Below are 7680 nucleotides of genomic sequence, written 5' to 3' on the forward strand. Positions count from 1 at the left end.
ACGCCGTACCACGAGCCACTGACGCACGGATCAGTCATCCTGATGGGTCAGATGCAATGGTGACAAGTCCCGCAGTGGCCACGTTACGCTTCCTAGCTATGTCACCGAAAGCTGGGCGTGCTAATCCTCTTTCATTCTGCACGTGTCCACAAACAGGCTCTCTGTGGTCGCTTCTCTCGGAACCCGCAGCAACCTTGCCACCGTATCGCTCCAATTATCCCGTCACTTAAGACTTTCGGCAAGACGATCACAGATTCACGCACGTCTGCACTGAGCCAACATACACGTCTTGTAGTGATGTCACATCGTACCTAGACCTTTGCTTTACGACAGCTCCCGCACTCATCCGCTGGAGCACTGTTATAGCTGGCTCCTCTGACCACCGCGTTATCTGTCTCAAAACTCTTACAACCCACACCAGGCTTCTTCACGCCTACAAGGAGCTGGATTTCGACCACTTACAGTTATTGGTGACCCTCACACCATAAGGAATGGTGCTGGCAGGCAGGGACATTAATGACATGTACAATCTGCACACTACTATGATGTGCACACTAACATCCGGCACCGTCCCAGTAAAACGCTGTCGTCGGAGAAAGCACGCTCTATAAATTACACCGAGTATTATTAGCCTCTGCAAGCATAAAAAAAACTGTTTCGCTGTGCTAAGAAGAGCCATTCTCCTGACAACTTGTTTGCTGCTAAGCAACTGCAGCGTGACATGAAGAAAGTAAACAGAGTTGCTCACAACTCCGCATGCTCAGGTTTATCACGCGGTTTACGGTGTACATGCCCCAAAGCACTTTTCGTGACCTCTTCACAGCCCTGGTCCTCCCCTCGCTAGATTACTGCTCGGCCATCTGGTGCCCTCAGACAGCTACATTCCGGACTCGGCTCGACAGCGTTCAGCGCCGAGCTGCATGTACACTGTATTCCCGAAGCCGACCCAGCAATCAGCGCATCTCCTATAGAGAAGTGAGGGCTAGCTGCCTTCTTCACCTAGAGCAATGGCAGTCCCTCGCATCAACACTACAAGCTGCGGCGACCATCCGACTACTATGCAAGCTCGCAGCACCTGGTCACACCCCGCTGTTTGAAGGCGCTGGACCACGGAGTAAGGTAAACAGGAGTGCCGACTCCACCGCCGCGCAACGCATTCGCTCGGGACAAACCGTGTAACGCTAAATTAGTCACCGCGTAGCGCCATCTGTCGAGGCGCGTGGAAAACATTCAACAGCTTGCTTCCATGTGCGCACGCGCTGAGTGGCGGAGGCAGGTGGCGACGGCAGCGCGGAACTGGCAGGGCGGCACCGGCACACGTAGAGCTTGTCGTCTGCTAGAAACGTGGGCCCTCGTCCGCCTTAATCTGACAGCAATCAAACACAAAAACATATTCACACAAATAATAAAAACGCAAATAAACACGCGGTAGCGCTTTTAAACACGTATGCGAAACATTTTTACCTGTCTTTAGAGGAAACAGACGATAAATGATGCCGTACAAAAAGACACAACAGAAATACTTGTTTTTCACTGCGCAACGTCTGCGCGGAAACGAAGGTGCGAAATTTTCGTCTTCCACGCTTTGTTTACCATGACTGCATTATGTTTATTCATGCCTGACAGAACAAGGTATCTTGATACTTGTGCGTGAAGAGACTGAGCAATAGGACAGTGTTTTGTTCCCGGCTGTAAATCTGGGTATGGCAAAGGACGCGAGAAGTTTTCGCTCTTCGTGGCGCCATCTGATCTTTAACTACTGCACCAGTGGCGTCCAAAAATTCCTGAAAGTAAGCGAGCGCTTAGAGCAATGGACAAAATATGTGCGCGACACTTCAAGACGCAGCTTATTTTTGATACTTACTTCAGCAAAGACAAATACGATGTCCTACTAGATGTAAAGAAAGTACCTCGACTTCGAAGCGGAGCAGTTCCTTCAATTTGTTTAGGGAATCCTGGCGTAGCTCAATGATGCTGAATGCCAGGAGGAACCAGAAGACGCCAATGCGGAAGGACGGGAGGAGCTCAATTTAAATTTGTCTACAACTACACACAGTGCAGAGGCTTTTCCTTGTCCAGAGACATGCCGTAATGTAGAGAGAGAGAAAAGGAAAGAAAGACAAGGAGGTTAGCCAGCGTAAATACCGGCTGGCTACCCTGCAAATTCTCAGCCTTGCCTTCGAGATGATTCCCCCAGTTATGCAGACACATAATCAGAGCTTCTCTTGTGAAATAATACCCAGGAAACACTGACAGGAATTCCCAATTATTATCTTTAGTGAGAATGTGGCGATTCTGCTCGCAAGAGAACCGGTCGACACGAAAAGTACCGCGAGAAACAAAGAAGCAAGCGAAGCATCTTCGCACTTGATGCGTGCTCAGATGAAAAAGAGTGATAGAAGTCAGCTTTTGCATAAAAGCTTCTTTTCGCTGTCAGTCTGTCATTGCTTGAGACCACCCGAACTCCCATTATATCGCCTTACCATTTGCTATAGTTTTTCTTTCCCTCTTAGTTTCCGTAATTTGCTTATTTTCTGTTCCTGTGCCTTGTAAAGTTCCATGTAGGCCACCTGACAAATGCCCTGCATTTGGCCTGTATAAAATAAATTAAATAAAGTGATACATGACTTGTTTCTCCTGCTAACGTCACTTCGTGAACAGCAAGAGCTATGCGCGCTACAGGCGTCAGGGCGTGCGCGGACCAGGCGACAAAACGGATAGCCAAGCAGGAAACCTTGTCTTGTTTGAACCTTGTCTTTTGAAACCTTGTCTTGCCTTGTTTCTCCCTTTCTTGTGTCTGTCTTATCGCCCTCAGTTACTTGCTCAGTTAGCCAAGCAGGCACCGCGAGAGAGTCCCCGCGCCTTTGCTCCTTCGGTTTGTTGGGCCCGCCTCTCCGCTGCAGAGGTTTTCCTCATTCGTAGCGCCATCTGGCGAACACGCTGTGAAGCACGAACCGGCGTTTCAGAATGTGTCCCTTCCAGACGAGCGGAGTCGGTGCTCCTGTCTTATCTTACTCCGTGCCCTGGACTGAACAATCGAACCGGCTGTATCCGACCTTGTCTCACCCGGACGGAACGCCACAATACTACTTGGCATCCGCGCGTGGTAGCCTCCTGGTGATAGCTGCCTTCAGAGCTGACCTGGTAATTTCCACCGGCATCTACCGATATCAAGCCCCGTTTCTTTTACAAAGCAAACTAGCGCTTTTAGAGCAGTTCGAGCCGACGTCGGCTGGGACCAGAGTCCAGGAATTCTGGCTTCCGTAAAGGGACGGTTGTCAATCTTGCCGAGCGTAGTGCCGAGGTCGAAAAATGATAGTGTGCGCGAACAGATACGTCCTTTTTTTATCATCTCTCGTTCTCTCATTTCTGCCCTTACTCCATCCCCCTGTGCAGAGAGGCCAACCGGTTCACTTAATTTGGTTAACATCTCGGCCTTTCACCTCTTGTTTTCTCTCTCTCGCTCTCTGCTGATATGAAGTCATTGGCAAAGGCTGCCCAGCATGTCCTGTATCCGCGTTGGGAACTCTTCACCTCACCTCTTCTCAGCCCTCCTATCTACGTCCGCTTCTTTTTTCCCCCTTCCTATGTGTAATTATGGTGGCTAGCCATCATAGTGTAACCCGGAAACCCAGGTTGCGGCCGCAAGCACTGTGGCATGGGCAGTATTGCCTTTTCGCGCCCCTGCGTGCCTCCGACGAACGCACATAAATGCGAATAAAGTATGGCTATTTTTATTGGTATTTTTTTCTGAATATGTTTAGCATATAGCAAGCAGCCTTCCAGGTCGTAGGCAACATTTCTTGAAGTTAAATTTACAGATAGGAGAAATTTACCGATAGAAAGCAATTAATTTCAGCACATTTTTTTTTTCATGTTTTGTAAGTGCATCACTCTGCACCGTTTGGGCTGAGGCCTCGTCAGGCATAAACTGCCTTTATCTTCTGTCCCGGCATCAGCCTTTATGTGCTGTCTGCTGCGAAAACTGAAAATAAATAAATAAATTCTCTTTCCTCTCAAGCGCTTTTTCTTTTTCTTTTCTCTTTTAAGTACCCCTGTAAACGCAATCCTTCCCACATACCGCTAAACGACCAGCCGAGTGTGGTTCTTTCGTTTCTGGGTACTACGGTGCAGCAATTGCTGTTGAGTGCAGCGGATGATCGTTAGTGCGTGCGCTCCTCGGAATCCCGCAGACGAGGCAGACGTTCGATTACGGCGAATCCTTCAGACGAGTTTGTTTTGGGAGGCTTCCACGAAGACGTGGTGACACGCTCATCGTTTTCTGGGATCGGTTTCGCTCGGGTTGCGGCAAGGCCGTTAGCAGTAGCCATCGCATGGTTTTCTGCTATGCAAGTTGGCAATTCTATTCACCGTGCGGGAAACTGCTATCGATTCAAATACAATCGAAAAAAGTAAACGAAGGTTCGGGGTGGGCGTCATCAAACACGTTGCCAAATCGCTTCTATACGGGGCACTGCTCCATGTGAGCTGTGCTCACTCACAGAATCAGTCGTGCAGCGTGACCTGTCCCACGGACCTCCAACACAGAAGCACCTCGGTAAACTTTAGCGATACGCTCCCGCTTGCTCGCTCGAGAGACTAAGTTATCTTCGGAAGCGGCACTTGTTTAAGCCAGCTGCTTTGCACGCCGACACAAAACCCATTTGTATTTAGCACTGTTGCTTGGTCAATTCTGGTCTAATCACAGAGAGTAGTTGTTTTTTGTTATCCAGCGTTAAAATGGGAGCTGTCGCATTCATATGAGTGTATATTGTGTTTGGAGCAGAAATCACTCATCGGCAGCATGTTTGTCAGTCCTAATTCCCAATGCGTAAAATTAGAGCAGAATTCCGCAAGGCTGAATTCAAAATCAATTCAATTTAAGTTCCGCATTGGCCAGGCTTAAGTAAACAAGTGTCGTGTGTATTGGAGTATATATATATCAAACGTGTATACGCGTGGACCATTCGATACTTCAAGCCGATTCTCGGTGGTTAAGCAGCTAAAAATTGAAAAAAGTATAGCAAACGTTCTTTTGCAAACATCTGTCACCGAGAACGGGTACTTGCGCTCGGATTCTTGTGGCGTAAAGTTTGAAACTCTGTATTCTCCGCGAGCTTGGAGTAATATAAAATCTTAAACAAATTATGAACAGACATAACCCACTCCCTTACCACCACTTTTCTTTTCGCACAATGACATGGTTTCACGCGAGGCAGTATACGGTGGAGTGGCGTATCATGTTTAATTTTTGTTCGACGCTTTATGGCTAGTTGATTACAGAGGCGAGCCCCGTTTCGCTCCGCCCCGAGTAGCATACCAAATTGCGGTGGTGAGACGACGTTCATTAAGACGTGGGCACCCTGAAACGCTGCTTAGCCCGACGTAGACTGCACAGAACTTGCGGTGCTTGAGGTGTCGTTGTACAACATCGCTCGTCAGGGTTGGCGGAAACTTAAGGTCACATGCCCGACCGGTGCCACAGTAGCGAGAGAAAGAGGGAGTGATCGCATATGAATAGAGGACGCATATGACAGAAAGAGGGAGGGGGGGGGAGAGGTAGTGGGCGAGAACGCGTTCGTGGAACGCCGGCAGGAAGAAGAAGAAATCGGCCTGTAAACAGACGTGACTCACGGCTGGCCTCGCTATATTTGACTCTCGCTGCCTCTCGCTACACGACCCTATTAGTAACTTCTTTCGGGGTTGCAAATGAGGGGGAGCTATATATACGTATACCTGCACTGCATATTTTCTTTGTTTGTTGTGATGGTATTTTTTTTTTCTGCTGCTCGACGGTTCAGTAATTACTTGCTTGTTCAAATGCAGCTTTCGAGTCGAAGCGAAGGACGCCACATTCGTGCATAGCAGCCGCTGTTTGAACGAGTAGCGAGCCATGCGTGTGAAGGCGCCATATAGCTCTGAGTAATTGTTGAGCCACGTTATCGATTGGAGATGGTGACAGTGGGAGAAGCTTAATGAGGCAGAGGTCGATGAGACCGTGTCAGTTGAAATGCGGCACCCTGAAAACGCTCGGAGTGTTCAAAGCACAATTGAAGTGAAATAAAAGAGTAAATGGTTCCTGGTCTCGCGCTTGCAAGCGCTATCGCACATCATGCATTTGACACCATTTAACATTGAAATTTCGCTTGAGTATGGTAAGTTAGTTTTCATAGCTAAGCGAAGCACTCGAAACCAAGAAGGCTTGAGAGGTAATGAAGTGTGAGCGATGGTCAGCGACAGTTTTAGTAGTCTTTTACCAATGACGAAAGCGGTTTGCTAACAACTCTGTGCCTCACGAGTAAATGCCTAAGTTCAAAGCACGAAAATGTCCGCGTAAACTGAACTATGAGTTGCATATTCCAGGAAAATCTGCTGCACAATCATGAAAATGCCGTGCCACTTAACCTTTTAAATCTGCGCCTGTAGACACTTACGTACTCGCAGGTTCGAATAATAAGATAATAGGAAAGAGGGAAAATTGTAACGCTAAGATGGGCACAGGCATTGTAGCAGGTATTATCGGTCATTTCTATTAAGAACGAGTCTGCGTTGGTGAATGCAGCGCACCAGCGTAAGCGACGAAGTAGGCTTTCTTCACTTCGGTGAATACCAGGTATATAATGGCGCACTTGCGCAGAAGGGTCAAGTGAATGCAACCGGTGTAGAGTGAAAAAGGTGTGCGCCACTTGCATGAGAAATAGTGCAAATGGAAAAAGCCTTATTCATTGTATCAAGCACAGTCGTTGGTCGTTAACATTGCGGGGATTTTTTTAGTGCAATTAGTATTGATAGCGTACTAACCCCACTTTGGTGTGCTGCTATCAAACGCTATCATATCATGTCCGACGGTTGGTTTCCAAAACCTTCATTCCGCGCAGCAGCCCGATGCTCTACCCATTAAACCATGCACGCACGCCTAGAAATAGCACATGACAGTTTTACGAGCTTCAATCGGGCGAGCTATGGTGCTTTTAGACGCTTGGCACGTTAGTCACGTCGCATGGCAACAATTCACTGCTAAAAGTTAGAACGACAGCTCTTGTATCCGAAAATCAGGCTTTACGCCTGATTTCAGCTTCTCGCCTAGCCTGACAATCAGGCTTTACACTTGAGTGTCAGCTTCTTGTTTAGGCTTCACGCCTGAATAGGAAGCATACGCAGTCGCGCAGTAGTTCATTCAAAGTCAGACATGCTGAACCTCAATTCTATACGCACTGGCACGCCACGGTATAATCACTGTACAGCACGTTGCCCTCTAAATGACCCCCCACTTTTGAGAAGGGGGGCAAATGCCTACCTTGCCCCCCCCCCCCCCTGGTAAATACGCCTATACTATGCACCATAGGAGACGGCATCCATACGATGGAGACGGAATCGGCAAGTGAATAAAGTCGTCAAGGTATCGTCACCAAGGTATGTCTTCATCATCATAGTGGGTGGCTCCATTGCTTGCATGCTGATCACATCAACGGCTCCAGCCACCGTGAGATGGGCTCTGCCAGAACTTTTTCGAAACTGCTCTTTTTCTTTTTCCTTTCTTGGGCAAAGTGCTAATGTGAAACTGTCATAACGTATAGTGAAGCCATATACCTTGCCTAATGTATTGCAAATTGATTGTTTCCTAAAACAAAGCAATCGCTAACCACTGGTAAAAGGTGACCTCGCTTGCCAGTCGAGGTA

This window comes from Dermacentor silvarum, chromosome 1, assembly GCF_013339745.2.
Source record: "Dermacentor silvarum isolate Dsil-2018 chromosome 1, BIME_Dsil_1.4, whole genome shotgun sequence".
In the NCBI taxonomy this organism is placed as follows: Eukaryota; Metazoa; Arthropoda; class Arachnida; order Ixodida; family Ixodidae; genus Dermacentor; species Dermacentor silvarum.